At 43.9% G+C, this 17,667-nt stretch overlaps 1 long non-coding RNA gene across 1 annotated transcript; it reads left to right on the top strand.

Moving 5' to 3' along the window:
* Positions 1-3,766: 3,766 nt before the first annotated feature.
* On the top strand, positions 3,767-11,693 carry LOC142475640 (uncharacterized). The gene is made up of 6 exons (XR_012791056.1): positions 3,767-3,862; positions 5,107-5,217; positions 7,602-7,721; positions 8,742-8,837; positions 10,282-10,385; positions 11,617-11,693. It is a non-coding gene; the product is annotated as an uncharacterized LOC142475640 (long non-coding RNA).
* Positions 11,694-17,667: the final 5,974 nt, after the last annotated feature.

Raw genomic sequence — 17,667 nt, 5'->3', positions numbered from 1 at the left:
TGCACCACTCTCTGCCTCTTGCCTCTCTCTCTCCACCTCCCTGCTAAGCGTATTAACCCATGCCCTCTAGATCGTATCCCCTCACACCTTACTGCATCTCTTAGTCCCCACTCTCACCCACATCTTCAATTCCTCCCTATTCTCTGGCTCTTTACCCTCTTACTTTAAGCCTGTAGTGGTCACCCTTTTCTCAGAAACAACCTACACCCTATGTGCCTTACTAACTACCGCCCTGTATCCCTCCTGCTGTTTGTCTCCTAATTGCTAGAATGTCAACATTCTTAAATCACATTCCCTCCTGGATCCTTTACAACCTGCCTTTCGTACAGCTCGTTCTACAGACTGTGCTTAAAGCAAATTCCCAAGGTCACTTTTCCCTACTAATCCTACTTGATCTATCTGCTGCGTTTGATGCTCTCAATCACTCTCCTCCTTCATATTCTAAACTCTCTCTTGGTATCCGTAACACAGTTCTATCCTGGTTTTCATCATAACTTTCCTGTCACACATTCTCCATCTCTGTTGCTAACATGTCTTCGTCTTCTATTGATCTGTCTGTGGGTATACATCAGGGCTCTGTTCTGAGATCTCTCTTTCTCTCTACATACTATCATTTGGTGACCTCATCAACTCTTTGTGACAATCCTATAAATAACAAATACAAATATCAGGTCATGGGAATAAGTGATTTGGACATAAAAGTAACATTTCGGAAGTGTGGACAACTAATACATCTTGTAGATTGCCTTTACAGTGTGATGTCATTGATTCAGTAGATTGTGTGCAGACCAGGACTGCAGTACAGTGTCACTCACATGGATGACTTGCGTGGTAGAAGCTCAAGAACAAGGATGTCAAACTCCAGTCCTCGAGGGCCGCAAACAGGCCAGGTTTTCAGGATATCCCTACTGAAAACCTGGCCTGTTTGGGACCCTCGAGGACTGGAGTTTGACATGCATGCTCTAGAAGGAGCACAGCTGTGGGTGGGAGGTGGATTTGCTTTGCATCAAATGGTTTGGAGCAAGGTTTATTGTATGTATTATCATAATAACAATGCAATGCTTAACTTTTATTTCAGGAGGGATGACTGCAGAACAGAAGTGAATATTGAAGCCATGTGTTCCTTTTCTTGCAAAAGAGAAAATTTGAAGGACAGTTGAAGAGAAGGAAAATTACTACACAGAGACAGATAAGCAATGTGTATATTTCTCATTTACCATTTAGTATTTGTCGTTTTATTGACTCCACACAATCCGGCTGCTACGGGTTTCACATTGAATATTTTCATCTCTACTCTACCCCTTCCTGTGATCTGAACCATGCAGGTTTTCGTTGATTCAATACATCATGAGTAGAGGGTGGCTACAGTATGAAGTAAAGACCCAAGGACCACATCTACTACCATTCATAACAAGAACATGTGCAGTAGCGCACAGCTGCAGTTCTATGTGATTGTTATGAAAGGTTGAGGTGGTTCAATTCTATGAATCTGGAGTGGGATGGATCCTGTTTGCATCATATGGTTTCATCTAGGCCAGTAGATTATATAACTCTCAGTACAGGTTACACATGGCATCAGTATTAGTGATTTAAAGAGGAGGAAAGCTTCAATGTGGAGAACAAAGCCAAGTAATGTTGAAGTTACTCCTTTTACCATTTACTTGGTCAGTCTGTACTGTCTACTCTCCACACAGCTGCTAAGGATCTTCCATTTTAAATACTTTCACCTCCTATTCTGCACTGCTTTGCTGCCCATTATTCAGAGATGCGTTCCAGTCATGTTTAGCACTCTGAATCTCTCTGCAGTCATTGGTTCAGCACATCATGGGTAGAGCATGGCTACAGATACAGCAAGCTATTATTATTTTACCGGCTGATCACCCATAATATTGCATTAAAACATAGAATATCACTTAATTTCCAAAAGATTCAGTGATGCTGATAATGCAGAATCTCACAACATTTCCCATCATAATGCCATAATGCACAAGTGGGAGAAATAATCCTTGCTATATCTGTACATTGTGTGACGTATTACCTCAATGACCAATGAGAGCAAGTACATCTTCTGTATAGAGCGGCTGTGTTATGATGCAGTTATTGATCATCATTGACATAATCACAAGAATCTTATGCAAAGGGAAATTGTCCGCAGCGAAGTGAGATTTCAGCCCCCAAACGTCTGTAATATTAATGCAATGTCTTACTTTTGTTGCAGTGAACACTGAAGAGACGGATCTACTACAACACTGTACAGGATGAGCATACGCTACAAGCAGCAAAATGATCTTGCAGTTGACAGTATGTTGTTCTGGTAATGTGCACAATTATTATTTATGGGCTACACACCACAGTGCTGGACATATTCTGTTAACTTCAACTCTACTCCTAACATGGAGATGTCTTCCTGGTGTTACTGATTCAGTACATCATATGCACAGTGTGGTTATGATATGATGGATTGATTTAATGAACCCACCAACCAATGATGACATCTGCATCATCTTCTGTAAAGTGCAGCTACAGCATGATATTATCAGCATTTGGTGCGGTATAATCAGAGGTATCTATGTGCTTTTGTGCCTGTTTTAAGTCCTCCAGCTTAACGCCCCTACACCTCCCACTACACAGGCATACTTACTTATGCATACACTGACATCTGGCATACCTACACACACCCCAGGGCCACTTCCTTCCCCTGATGTCAGGGAGAGGATGGGCATGCAGAGTGCAGTAAGTCTCCACGTTACTCTGGCCAACAGTCTTGGCCTACCTCCAGCATCTGTCACCCACAACATCTGTTCCCTCCTTGTAAAGTGCTGAACTATCTCACCTGGGTCAGTGCTATAGCTGATCACAGTGCCCGATCAGGATGTCACTGTGACAGGCAGCAGTGCAGATTGACCGGTCAATCAATGCAGTGCCGCAACATATGCACTAAATGAGATTTCCGTGCCCCCAGTCAGGTTACTCCCTGGGCAGTGACCCTGCTCACACCCTCCCCTAGTTCCACCTCTGATCACAATTATCTCTCTTGGAGAGTGTAGCAAATTGGAGTTGGGGGAATCTCACCTCTGCCATGCATGGTCACAATCTGGGCACAGGACCCAAATAGTGGGCAATGTGGCACTTCTTACAGTAGAGAATAAGTAACTTTATTCTTTACTTGTGTATTAAGGACCTTATTTGCATTAAATTCAGTCCACATGGGACCAAGACTTTCTGGCTTACTGAACAAAGTGGAATTGTTTCGTAGAGGGTGGAGAATTGTATTTTATCTGAAATTACCCCCTCTGCACAAAATACAAACAATTATACCCATACAAGTACCTTGTGGAAGTTGTTGCCCTCTATCTTCCTGTGGTCTCTCCCTGTTTCTCACCGTGCCTCCTCCCATTTCCTTGCACCTCTGCGTCTCCGCATATATCCCTATACTCAGAGCCGGCTCCGGTCAGTGACATGGGATGCCCAAATATGAGCATACCCATATATGGGCATCCATGCCACTGACCGGAGCCCGCTCTGTTGCGGATATGGAGAGAGACTGGGAGATTTACATCCCCTTATAATTCATATGGTGCATAGTACCGGCACGTATTGTTTTACCGGTACTGTGTACCTTCCTACTTTCACACTGGTACAGTATATGCTGCAGTGGGACTGAGAGGGATATATTGGTAACACATAGTCATTGTTGGGGGAATTCAATCCATTTTGAAAATAGTAATGAAATGTTTTTTACTTTTCTTTTTTTTCAGTAATGAAGAATGAAACATTTCTGTTAAAATTGAATTGGAGGTGAACTGGATTCATCATCAACTCTGCACCAGTGTGAATTGATGTTCTTTAATGTTCTGATAAGGTACATGCAACATCTCTTCCTCAACCCCTGCACCACTCTCTGCCTCTTGCCTCTCTCTCTCCACCTCCCTGCTAAGCGTATTAACCCATCTAATGTAATCCACATTCCATGTCTCACTTTACTCTTCACTTCTCACGTGCCCTCTGGAATGACTGCTCTCTGACTAACAAGGTCTATTTGTACATGACCTCTTCTGCTCTCATCATCCACCACCTCTCATTCCCCTCACCCCTGTCCTACTCGATACCTCAGCTTAATTGAACTCTCTCCTCTGACATCTACCCTTATCTCTAACCTCTCCTCACTTTCTGCTTAAACTAACTATCTTGTTAACTTTTACAATGCTATCATCTCCTCCTCCTCCCTCCTCCTCCTCCCTCCTCCTCCTCCCTCCTCCATCATATATATGCCCCTTCTAGGCTCTGACACACTCATCCCTCTAAGGCCATGATTATCATGGGCACATGCTTGGTCATCCACAGTGTGTGCGAGCGATGCAGAGCCGCCTCGGACCTCAGTGCAGGGATTGCTGCATACCCCCAGCATCTGTCACCCACAAACAATACACACACTAATACTCCCCACAATACACACTATAATACCTCCTCAATACTAATCTCCCCAATAATATTATAGCTCCAAACACAATATACACAACACCCTTACACAAGATACACAATCTAGTACTCTCCTCTGCACCTCTACACACAATATAATACTCCCACACACACAATATACACACTACCCTCCTACCCCCATAAAATACAACCAATAATACACACACACTTTGTGGATGTTGGGACCAGCTCCCGGCATGCACCAGTGAAAGAGAGAGGCCCGCAGAAGCTCGGAAGAACTCCCTCCATCCGTGCCTTCCTCCGTTTCACATCTTCTCCCTGTCTCTCTCCCTCCCTTTCCTTGCATCTCCCTGCGTCTTTACGTATACCCAGTCAGTGACGGCTCTGGTCACGTGATGCCTTAATATGGGCTTATCCATATATGTTCATCCACGTCACTAATGTGATGCCTGCACTGTTGCGGAGCTGGTACTTACGACGGGCACTTATTGTTTTATCAGTACTGCGTACCTGACTCTACCGGCCTACTTTCAACACTAGTACAATATGTGCTTCACTACGAGTGAGTGGGGAATATTGGCATCACACAGTCACTGTTGAATATGCCATTCAATCCATTTTGAAAATAGTAATGCAATGTGGTTTGGTTTTGTTTGCTTTTTGCAGTAATGAAGAATGGAAAAGTTATATTAAAATTAAATTGGAGGGGGACTAGATTCAGCATTTCATCATGAACTCTGCACTTGTGAGAATTTAACTTCTTGAATACCCTGACAGGTACACGCAACATTAAGACTATAATCTGCTGTGCAAGCTTTCGTGCTATACCTCCCCCTCAGGTTTTGATTTATACATTTGCTCCCTCAATTCATGTCCTCTAATATTTGAAAGCTCTCTCCTAGCATTTTCTCTTTACCACAGAACGTCATCCCAATGTAACCTCTCTCTTGTTCTTTCTGCTTGCTGTTTCCTCACTCCTCTGTTAAACTTTTCTAATTTCTCTAACTTCCACACTCCTGCTTTTATCCACATGTTCTCCTCTTTCCTTCCCCTACCTTTGCATGTGTCTACACACTGCACCATTTGTACAGACCTCTATTGCAGCTATTTCTGCACTGCTCAATGAAAAGCACTCTTTAATATCCTATTCTCTGGGCCCCCTCTCTCTGCGCCCCCTCTTTTGGCGCCTCCTCTCTCTGCGCCCCCTCTCTCTGCGCCTATCTGTCTCATTCTCTCTACGTCCCTCTCTCTCTACATAGAGCTATCTCTGTCTCTCTCTACACCTATCTCTGTGTCTCCTTCTATGTTTGCTGATGTGTGGGATATCTCTTATAATCTTGAACCTGCTCATATACACATCGGGCCTCCCTGCTAAGAGTGTTAACCTATCTAATGTAATCCACATTCCTTTCCTTACTTTTCTCTTCCCTTCTCCTATGCCATCTGGAATGTCCGTTCTCTGACTAACAAGGCTCTAGTTGTACATGACCTCTTCTGCTCTCATCATTCACAATCAGTCATTCCCCTCACCCCATCTTACCTGTCCCACTGATTTGCCTCTGCTTAATTAAACTCTCCTCTGACATCTACTCTAACCTCTCTGCTCTCTCTCTCTTTCCGCTTAAACTAACAATCTTATTAACTCTTACAATGCTATCCTCCTATCTATATGCCCCCTCTAGGCTCTGACACACTTGTCCCTCTAGCCCACACCCTTGGCTAAATTCCCAAACATGTTCATCACACTTCCACTCGCTGTTCTTAATGCCTATGAAGGAAATCACACAATTGATATTTGATTTTTCTACAGTAAAAATGTCTCCAGTCCTGTATAAAGCTGCTCTCTGGGGCCAAACCACACTACTTTTTTTTCACATTCATCAACACTCAAATTTAATTTACGCTGTCTTTTTTTCCCTGTATTTGACTCCCTCCACTAACCTTCTCCTCACACTTGCCATCCTTCCTTCACTTCTCCTCAAGCATTTGACTACTTCAGAGGCAAGGTGGATGCCACCCACAAGGAGATTCCTTCTGTCCCTTCCCCCTTCTCTCCTTCTACCTAATTCTCCTTCTGCATTTGACTCCTTTTCTTCTCTTACAGAGCTGGAAGCTAATCATCTTCTCTTCTCCCTCTACCACATGCCCTCTAGATCGTATCCCCTCACACCTTACTGCATCGATTAGTCCCCACTCTCACCCACATCTTCAATTCCTCCCTATTCTCTGGCTCTTTACCCTCTTACTTTAAGCCTGTAGTGGTCACCCTTTTCTCAGAAACAACCTACACCCTATGTGCCTTACTAACTACCGCCCTGTATCCCTCCTGCTGTTTGTCTCCTAATTGCTAGAATGTCAACATTCTTAAATCACATTCCCTCCTGGATCCTTTACAACCTGCCTTTCGTACAGCTCGTTCTACAGACTGTGCTTAAAGCAAATTCCCAAGGTCACTTTTCCCTACTAATCCTACTTGATCTATCTGCTGCGTTTGATGCTCTCAATCACTCTCCTCCTTCATATTCTAAACTCTCTCTTGGTATCCGTAACACAGTTCTATCCTGGTTTTCATCATAACTTTCCTGTCACACATTCTCCATCTCTGTTGCTAACATGTCTTCGTCTTCTATTGATCTGTCTGTGGGTATACATCAGGGCTCTGATCTGAGATCTCTCTTTCTCTCTACATACTATCATTTGGTGACCTCATCAACTCTTTGTGACAATCCTATAAATAACAAATACAAATATCAGGTCATGGGAATAAGTGATTTGGACATAAAAGTAACATTTCGGAAGTGTGGACAACTAATACATCTTGTAGATTGCCTTTACAGTGTGATGTCATTGATTCAGTAGATTGTGTGCAGACCAGGACTGCAGTACAGTGTCACTCACATGGATGACTTGCGTGGTAGAAGCTCAAGAACAAGGATGTCAAACTCCAGTCCTCGAGGGCAGCAAACAGGCCAGGTTTTCAGGATATCCCTACTGAAAACCTGGCCTGTTTGGGACCCTCGAGGACTGGAGTTTGACATGCATGCTCTAGAAGGAGCACAGCTGTGGGTGGGAGGTGGATTTGCTTTGCATCAAATGGTTTGGAGCAAGGTTTATTGTATGTATTATCATAATAACAATGCAATGCTTAACTTTTATTTCAGGAGGGATGACTGCAGAACAGAAGTGAATATTGAAGCCATGTGTTCCTTTTCTTGCAAAAGAGAAAATTTGAAGGACAGTTGAAGAGAAGGAAAATTACTACACAGAGACAGATAAGCAATGTGTATATTTCTCATTTACCATTTAGTATTTGTCGTTTTATTGACTCCACACAATCCGGCTGCTACGGGTTTCACATTGAATATTTTCATCTCTACTCTACCCCTTCCTGTGATCTGAACCATGCAAGTTTTCGTTGATTCAATACATCATGAGTAGAGTGTGGCTACAGTATGAAGTAAAGACCCAAGGACCACATCTACTACCATTCATAACAAGAACATGTGCAGTAGCGCACAGCTGCAGTTCTATGTGATTGTTATGAAAGGTTGAGGTGGTTCAATTCTATGAATCTGGAGTGGGATGGATCCTGTTTGCATCATATGGTTTCATCTAGGCCAGTAGATTATATAACTCTCAGTACAGGTTACACATGGCATCAGTATTAGTGATTTAAAGAGGAGGAAAGCTTCAATGTGGAGAACAAAGCCAAGTAATGTTGAAGTTACTCCTTTTACCATTTACTTGGTCAGTCTGTACTGTCTACTCTCCACACAGCTGCTAAGGATCTTCCATTTTAAATACTTTCACCTCCTATTCTGCACTGCTTTGCTGCCCATTATTCAGAGATGCGTTCCAGTCATGTTTAGCACTCTGAATCTCTCTGCAGTCATTGGTTCAGCACATCATGGGTAGAGCATGGCTACAGATACAGCAAGCTATTATTATTTTACCGGCTGATCACCCATAATATTGCATTAAAACATAGAATATCACTTAATTTCCAAAAGATTCAGTGATGCTGATAATGCAGAATCTCACAACATTTCCCATCATAATGCCATAATGCACAAGTGGGAGAAATAATCCTTGCTATATCTGTACATTGTGTGACGTATTACCTCAATGACCAATGAGAGCAAGTACATCTTCTGTATAGAGCGGCTGTGTTATGATGCAGTTATTGATCATCATTGACATAATCACAAGAATCTTATGCAAAGGGAAATTGTCCGCAGCGAAGTGAGATTTCAGCCCCCAAACGTCTGTAATATTAATGCAATGTCTTACTTTTGTTGCAGTGAACACTGTAGAGACGGATCTACTACAACACTGTACAGGATGAGCATACGCTACAAGCAGCAAAATGATCTTGCAGTTGACAGTATGTTGTTCTGGTAATGTGCACAATTATTATTTATGGGCTACACACCACAGTGCTGGACATATTCTGTTAACTTCAACTCTACTCCTAACATGGAGATGTCTTCCTGGTGTTACTGATTCAGTACATCATATGCACAGTGTGGTTATGATATGATGGATTGATTTAATGAACCCACCAACCAATGATGACATCTGCATCATCTTCTGTAAAGTGCAGCTACAGCATGATATTATCAGCATTTGGTGCGGTATAATCAGAGGTATCTATGTGCTTTTGTGCCTGTTTTAAGTCCTCCAGCTTAACGCCCCTACACCTCCCACTACACAGGCATACTTACTTATGCATACACTGACATCTGGCATACCTACACACACCCCAGGGCCACTTCCTTCCCCTGATGTCAGGGAGAGGATGGGCATGCAGAGTGCAGTAAGTCTCCACGTTACTCTGGCCAACAGTCTTGGCCTACCTCCAGCATCTGTCACCCACAACATCTGTTCCCTCCTTGTAAAGTGCTGAACTATCTCACCTGGGTCAGTGCTATAGCTGATCACAGTGCCCGATCAGGATGTCACTGTGACAGGCAGCAGTGCAGATTGACCGGTCAATCAATGCAGTGCCGCAACATATGCACTAAATGAGATTTCCGTGCCCCCAGTCAGGTTACTCCCTGGGCAGTGACCCTGCTCACACCCTCCCCTAGTTCCACCTCTGATCACAATTATCTCTCTTGGAGAGTGTAGCAAATTGGAGTTGGGGGAATCTCACCTCTGCCATGCATGGTCACAATCTGGGCACAGGACCCAAATAGTGGGCAATGTGGCACTTCTTACAGTAGAGAATAAGTAACTTTATTCTTTACTTGTGTATTAAGGACCTTATTTGCATTAAATTCAGTCCACATGGGACCAAGACTTTCTGGCTTACTGAACAAAGTGGAATTGTTTCGTAGAGGGTGGAGAATTGTATTTTATCTGAAATTACCCCCTCTGCACAAAATACAAACAATTATACCCATACAAGTACCTTGTGGAAGTTGTTGCCCTCTATCTTCCTGTGGTCTCTCCCTGTTTCTCACCGTGCCTCCTCCCATTTCCTTGCACCTCTGCGTCTCCGCATATATCCCTATACTCAGAGCCGGCTCCGGTCAGTGACATGGGATGCCCAAATATGAGCATACCCATATATGGGCATCCATGCCACTGACCGGAGCCCGCTCTGTTGCGGATATGGAGAGAGACTGGGAGATTTACATCCCCTTATAATTCATATGGTGCATAGTACCGGCACGTATTGTTTTACCGGTACTGTGTACCTTCCTACTTTCACACTGGTACAGTATATGCTGCAGTGGGACTGAGAGGGATATATTGGTAACACATAGTCATTGTTGGGGGAATTCAATCCATTTTGAAAATAGTAATGAAATGTTTTTTACTTTTCTTTTTTTTCAGTAATGAAGAATGAAACATTTCTGTTAAAATTGAATTGGAGGTGAACTGGATTCATCATCAACTCTGCACCAGTGTGAATTGATGTTCTTTAATGTTCTGATAAGGTACATGCAACATCTCTTCCTCAACCCCTGCACCACTCTCTGCCTCTTGCCTCTCTCTCTCCACCTCCCTGCTAAGCGTATTAACCCATCTAATGTAATCCACATTCCATGTCTCACTTTACTCTTCACTTCTCACGTGCCCTCTGGAATGACTGCTCTCTGACTAACAAGGTCTATTTGTACATGACCTCTTCTGCTCTCATCATCCACCACCTCTCATTCCCCTCACCCCTGTCCTACTCGATACCTCAGCTTAATTGAACTCTCTCCTCTGACATCTACCCTTATCTCTAACCTCTCCTCACTTTCTGCTTAAACTAACTATCTTGTTAACTTTTACAATGCTATCATCTCCTCCTCCTCCCTCCTCCTCCTCCCTCCTCCATCATATATATGCCCCTTCTAGGCTCTGACACACTCATCCCTCTAAGGCCATGATTATCATGGGCACATGCTTGGTCATCCACAGTGCGTGCGAGCGATGCAGAGCCGCCTCGGACCTCAGTGCAGGGATTGCTGCATACCCCCAGCATCTGTCACCCACAAACAATACACACACTAATACTCCCCACAATACACACTATAATACCTCCTCAATACTAATCTCCCCAATAATATTATAGCTCCAAACACAATATACACAACACCCTTACACAAGATACACAATCTAGTACTCTCCTCTGCACCTCTACACACAATATAATACTCCCACACACACAATATACACACTACCCTCCTACCCCCATAAAATACAACCAATAATACACACACACTTTGTGGATGTTGGGACCAGCTCCCGGCATGCACCAGTGAAAGAGAGAGGCCCGCAGAAGCTCGGAAGAACTCCCTCCATCCGTGCCTTCCTCCGTTTCACATCTTCTCCCTGTCTCTCTCCCTCCCTTTCCTTGCATCTCCCTGCGTCTTTACGTATACCCAGTCAGTGACGGCTCTGGTCACGTGATGCCTTAATATGGGCTTATCCATATATGTTCATCCACGTCACTAATGTGATGCCCGCACTGTTGCGGAGCTGGTACTTACGACGGGCACTTATTGTTTTATCAGTACTGCGTACCTGACTCTACCGGCCTACTTTCAACACTAGTACAATATGTGCTTCACTACGAGTGAGTGGGGAATATTGGCATCACACAGTCACTGTTGAATATGCCATTCAATCCATTTTGAAAATAGTAATGCAATGTGGTTTTGTTTTGTTTGCTTTTTGCAGTAATGAAGAATGGAAAAGTTATATTAAAATTAAATTGGAGGGGGACTAGATTCAGCATTTCATCATGAACTCTGCACTTGTGAGAATTTAACTTCTTGAATACCCTGACAGGTACACGCAACATTAAGACTATAATCTGCTGTGCAAGCTTTCGTGCTATACCTCCCCCTCAGGTTTTGATTTATACATTTGCTCCCTCAATTCATGTCCTCTAATATTTGAAAGCTCTCTCCTAGCATTTTCTCTTTACCACAGAACGTCATCCCAATGTAACCTCTCTCTTGTTCTTTCTGCTGGCTGTTTCCTCACTCCTCTGTTAAACTTTTCTAATTTCTCTAACTTCCACACTCCTGCTTTTATCCACATGTTCTCCTCTTTCCTTCCCCTACCTTTGCATGTGTCTACACACTGCACCATTTGTACAGACCTCTATTGCAGCTATTTCTGCACTGCTCAATGAAAAGCACTCTTTAATATCCTATTCTCTGGGCCCCCTCTCTCTGCGCCCCCTCTTTTGGCGCCTCCTCTCTCTGCGCCCCCTCTCTCTGCGCCTATCTGTCTCATTCTCTCTACGTCCCTCTCTCTCTACATAGAGCTATCTCTGTCTCTCTCTACACCTATCTCTGTGTCTCCTTCTATGTTTGCTGATGTGTGGGATATCTCTTATAATCTTGAACCTGCTCATATACACATCGGGCCTCCCTGCTAAGAGTGTTAACCTATCTAATGTAATCCACATTCCTTTCCTTACTTTTCTCTTCCCTTCTCCTATGCCATCTGGAATGTCCGTTCTCTGACTAACAAGGCTCTAGTTGTACATGACCTCTTCTGCTCTCATCATTCACAATCAGTCATTCCCCTCACCCCATCTTACCTGTCCCACTGATTTGCCTCTGCTTAATTAAACTCTCCTCTGACATCTACTCTAACCTCTCTGCTCTCTCTCTCTTTCCGCTTAAACTAACAATCTTATTAACTCTTACAATGCTATCCTCCTATCTATATGCCCCCTCTAGGCTCTGACACACTTGTCCCTCTAGCCCACACCCTTGGCTAAATTCCCAAACATGTTCATCACACTTCCACTCGCTGTTCTTAATGCCTATGAAGGAAATCACACAATTGATATTTGATTTTTCTACAGTAAAAATGTCTCCAGTCCTGTATAAAGCTGCTCTCTGGGGCCAAACCACACTACTTTTTTTTCACATTCATCAACACTCAAATTTAATTTACGCTGTCTTTTTTTCCCTGTATTTGACTCCCTCCACTAACCTTCTCCTCACACTTGCCATCCTTCCTTCACTTCTCCTCAAGCATTTGACTACTTCAGAGGCAAGGTGGATGCCACCCACAAGGAGATTCCTTCTGTCCCTTCCCCCTTCTCTCCTTCTACCTAATTCTCCTTCTGCATTTGACTCTTTTTCTTCTCTTACAGAGCTGGAAGCAAATCATCTTCTCTTCTCCCTCTACCACATGCCCTCTAGATCGTATCCCCTCACACCTTACTGCATCTCTTAGTCCCCACTCTCACCCACATCTTCAATTCCTCCCTATTCTCTGGCTCTTTACCCTCTTACTTTAAGCCTGTAGTGGTCACCCTTTTCTCAGAAACAACCTACACCCTATGTGCCTTACTAACTACCGCCCTGTATCCCTCCTGCTGTTTGTCTCCTAATTGCTAGAATGTCAACATTCTTAAATCACATTCCCTCCTGGATCCTTTACAACCTGCCTTTCGTACAGCTCGTTCTACAGACTGTGCTTAAAGCAAATTCCCAAGGTCACTTTTCCCTACTAATCCTACTTGATCTATCTGCTGCGTTTGATGCTCTCAATCACTCTCCTCCTTCATATTCTAAACTCTCTCTTGGTATCCGTAACACAGTTCTATCCTGGTTTTCATCATAACTTTCCTGTCACACATTCTCCATCTCTGTTGCTAACATGTCTTCGTCTTCTATTGATCTGTCTGTGGGTATACATCAGGGCTCTGTTCTGAGATCTCTCTTTCTCTCTACATACTATCATTTGGTGACCTCATCAACTCTTTGTGACAATCCTATAAATAACAAATACAAATATCAGGTCATGGGAATAAGTGATTTGGACATAAAAGTAACATTTCGGAAGTGTGGACAACTAATACATCTTGTAGATTGCCTTTACAGTGTGATGTCATTGATTCAGTAGATTGTGTGCAGACCAGGACTGCAGTACAGTGTCACTCACATGGATGACTTGCGTGGTAGAAGCTCAAGAACAAGGATGTCAAACTCCAGTCCTCGAGGGCCGCAAACAGGCCAGGTTTTCAGGATATCCCTACTGAAAACCTGGCCTGTTTGGGACCCTCGAGGACTGGAGTTTGACATGCATGCTCTAGAAGGAGCACAGCTGTGGGTGGGAGGTGGATTTGCTTTGCATCAAATGGTTTGGAGCAAGGTTTATTGTATGTATTATCATAATAACAATGCAATGCTTAACTTTTATTTCAGGAGGGATGACTGCAGAACAGAAGTGAATATTGAAGCCATGTGTTCCTTTTCTTGCAAAAGAGAAAATTTGAAGGACAGTTGAAGAGAAGGAAAATTACTACACAGAGACAGATAAGCAATGTGTATATTTCTCATTTACCATTTAGTATTTGTCGTTTTATTGACTCCACACAATCCGGCTGCTACGGGTTTCACATTGAATATTTTCATCTCTACTCTACCCCTTCCTGTGATCTGAACCATGCAAGTTTTCGTTGATTCAATACATCATGAGTAGAGTGTGGCTACAGTATGAAGTAAAGACCCAAGGACCACATCTACTACCATTCATAACAAGAACATGTGCAGTAGCGCACAGCTGCAGTTCTATGTGATTGTTATGAAAGGTTGAGGTGGTTCAATTCTATGAATCTGGAGTGGGATGGATCCTGTTTGCATCATATGGTTTCATCTAGGCCAGTAGATTATATAACTCTCAGTACAGGTTACACATGGCATCAGTATTAGTGATTTAAAGAGGAGGAAAGCTTCAATGTGGAGAACAAAGCCAAGTAATGTTGAAGTTACTCCTTTTACCATTTACTTGGTCAGTCTGTACTGTCTACTCTCCACACAGCTGCTAAGGATCTTCCATTTTAAATACTTTCACCTCCTATTCTGCACTGCTTTGCTGCCCATTATTCAGAGATGCGTTCCAGTCATGTTTAGCACTCTGAATCTCTCTGCAGTCATTGGTTCAGCACATCATGGGTAGAGCATGGCTACAGATACAGCAAGCTATTATTATTTTACCGGCTGATCACCCATAATATTGCATTAAAACATAGAATATCACTTAATTTCCAAAAGATTCAGTGATGCTGATAATGCAGAATCTCACAACATTTCCCATCATAATGCCATAATGCACAAGTGGGAGAAATAATCCTTGCTATATCTGTACATTGTGTGACGTATTACCTCAATGACCAATGAGAGCAAGTACATCTTCTGTATAGAGCGGCTGTGTTATGATGCAGTTATTGATCATCATTGACATAATCACAAGAATCTTATGCAAAGGGAAATTGTCCGCAGCGAAGTGAGATTTCAGCCCCCAAACGTCTGTAATATTAATGCAATGTCTTACTTTTGTTGCAGTGAACACTGAAGAGACGGATCTACTACAACACTGTACAGGATGAGCATACGCTACAAGCAGCAAAATGATCTTGCAGTTGACAGTATGTTGTTCTGGTAATGTGCACAATTATTATTTATGGGCTACACACCACAGTGCTGGACATATTCTGTTAACTTCAACTCTACTCCTAACATGGAGATGTCTTCCTGGTGTTACTGATTCAGTACATCATATGCACAGTGTGGTTATGATATGATGGATTGATTTAATGAACCCACCAACCAATGATGACATCTGCATCATCTTCTGTAAAGTGCAGCTACAGCATGATATTATCAGCATTTGGTGCGGTATAATCAGAGGTATCTATGTGCTTTTGTGCCTGTTTTAAGTCCTCCAGCTTAACGCCCCTACACCTCCCACTACACAGGCATACTTACTTATGCATACACTGACATCTGGCATACCTACACACACCCCAGGGCCACTTCCTTCCCCTGATGTCAGGGAGAGGATGGGCATGCAGAGTGCAGTAAATCTCCACGTTACTCTGGCCAACAGTCTTGGCCTACCTCCAGCATCTGTCACCCACAACATCTGTTCCCTCCTTGTAAAGTGCTGAACTATCTCACCTGGGTCAGTGCTATAGCTGATCACAGTGCCCGATCAGGATGTCACTGTGACAGGCAGCAGTGCAGATTGACCGGTCAATCAATGCAGTGCCGCAACATACTGCTGCGGCACAGTTTATTCGAGCATTTGCCCGTTCTGTGCCGCAGCAGTAGCCTGGCGCGCGCCCGAGTGTGACGGGCGCACGCCGAAGCAGCGGAAGAGCGCCCTCCGATCGGGGCGCTCTCCCTACCGCTGCCGGGTCCGCCGGGTCCCCCGGAACCCCCTGCCGCTGTCCCGCGATCGCGGGACACCAGGGCTCCCTCGGGGAGCCCCTGGACATGCGTGCAGCGGGCGCACGCTCCCGATGACGCGTGACCGCGCGTCTATGACGCGCGGCACGCCGAGGGGCGGCCACTAGCAAGCCGGGAGATTTCCCGGCTTGTGGTACCGACCACACTTCAATAAAGTGTATCGGTAGTGTATGCACTAAATGAGATTTCCGTGCCCCCAGTCAGGTTACTCCCTGGGCAGTGACCCTGCTCACACCCTCCCCTAGTTCCACCTCTGATCACAATTATCTCTCTTGGAGAGTGTAGCAAATTGGAGTTGGGGGAATCTCACCTCTGCCATGCATGGTCACAATCTGGGCACAGGACCCAAATAGTGGGCAATGTGGCACTTCTTACAGTAGAGAATAAGTAACTTTATTCTTTACTTGTGTATTAAGGACCTTATTTGCATTAAATTCAGTCCACATGGGACCAAGACTTTCTGGCTTACTGAACAAAGTGGAATTGTTTCGTAGAGGGTGGAGAATTGTATTTTATCTGAAATTACCCCCTCTGCACAAAATACAAACAATTATACCCATACAAGTACCTTGTGGAAGTTGTTGCCCTCTATCTTCCTGTGGTCTCTCCCTGTTTCTCACCGTGCCTCCTCCCATTTCCTTGCACCTCTGCGTCTCCGCATATATCCCTATACTCAGAGCCGGCTCCGGTCAGTGACATGGGATGCCCAAATATGAGCATACCCATATATGGGCATCCATGCCACTGACCGGAGCCCGCTCTGTTGCGGATATGGAGAGAGACTGGGAGATTTACATCCCCTTATAATTCATATGGTGCATAGTACCGGCACGTATTGTTTTACCGGTACTGTGTACCTTCCTACTTCCACACTGGTACAGTATATGCTGCAGTGGGACTGAGAGGGATATATTGGTAACACATAGTCATTGTTGGGGGAATTCAATCCATTTTGAAAATAGTAATGAAATGTTTTTTACTTTTCTTTTTTTTCAGTAATGAAGAATGAAACATTTCTGTTAAAATTGAATTGGAGGTGAACTGGATTCATCATCAACTCTGCACCAGTGTGAATTGATGTTCTTTAATGTTCTGATAAGGTACATGCAACATCTCTTCCTCAACCCCTGCACCACTCTCTGCCTCTTGCCTCTCTGTCTCCACCTCCCTGCTAAGCGTATTAACCCATGCCCTCTAGATCGTATCCCCTCACACCTTACTGCATCTCTTAGTCCCCACTCTCACCCACATCTTCAATTCCTCCCTATTCTCTGGCTCTTTACCCTCTTACTTTAAGCCTGTAGTGGTCACCCTTTTCTCAGAAACAACCTACACCCTATGTGCCTTACTAACTACCGCCCTGTATCCCTCCTGCTGTTTGTCTCCTAATTGCTAGAATGTCAACATTCTTAAATCACATTCCCTCCTGGATCCTTTACAACCTGCCTTTCGTACAGCTCGTTCTACAGACTGTGCTTAAAGCAAATTCCCAAGGTCACTTTTCCCTACT

Source organism: Ascaphus truei, unplaced genomic scaffold (assembly GCF_040206685.1).
Source record: "Ascaphus truei isolate aAscTru1 unplaced genomic scaffold, aAscTru1.hap1 HAP1_SCAFFOLD_1298, whole genome shotgun sequence".
Lineage (NCBI taxonomy): Eukaryota > Metazoa > Chordata > Amphibia > Anura > Ascaphidae > Ascaphus > Ascaphus truei.
Note: the sequence above shows the minus strand (reverse complement) of the source record. Positions and strands in the feature narration are given on the sequence as shown.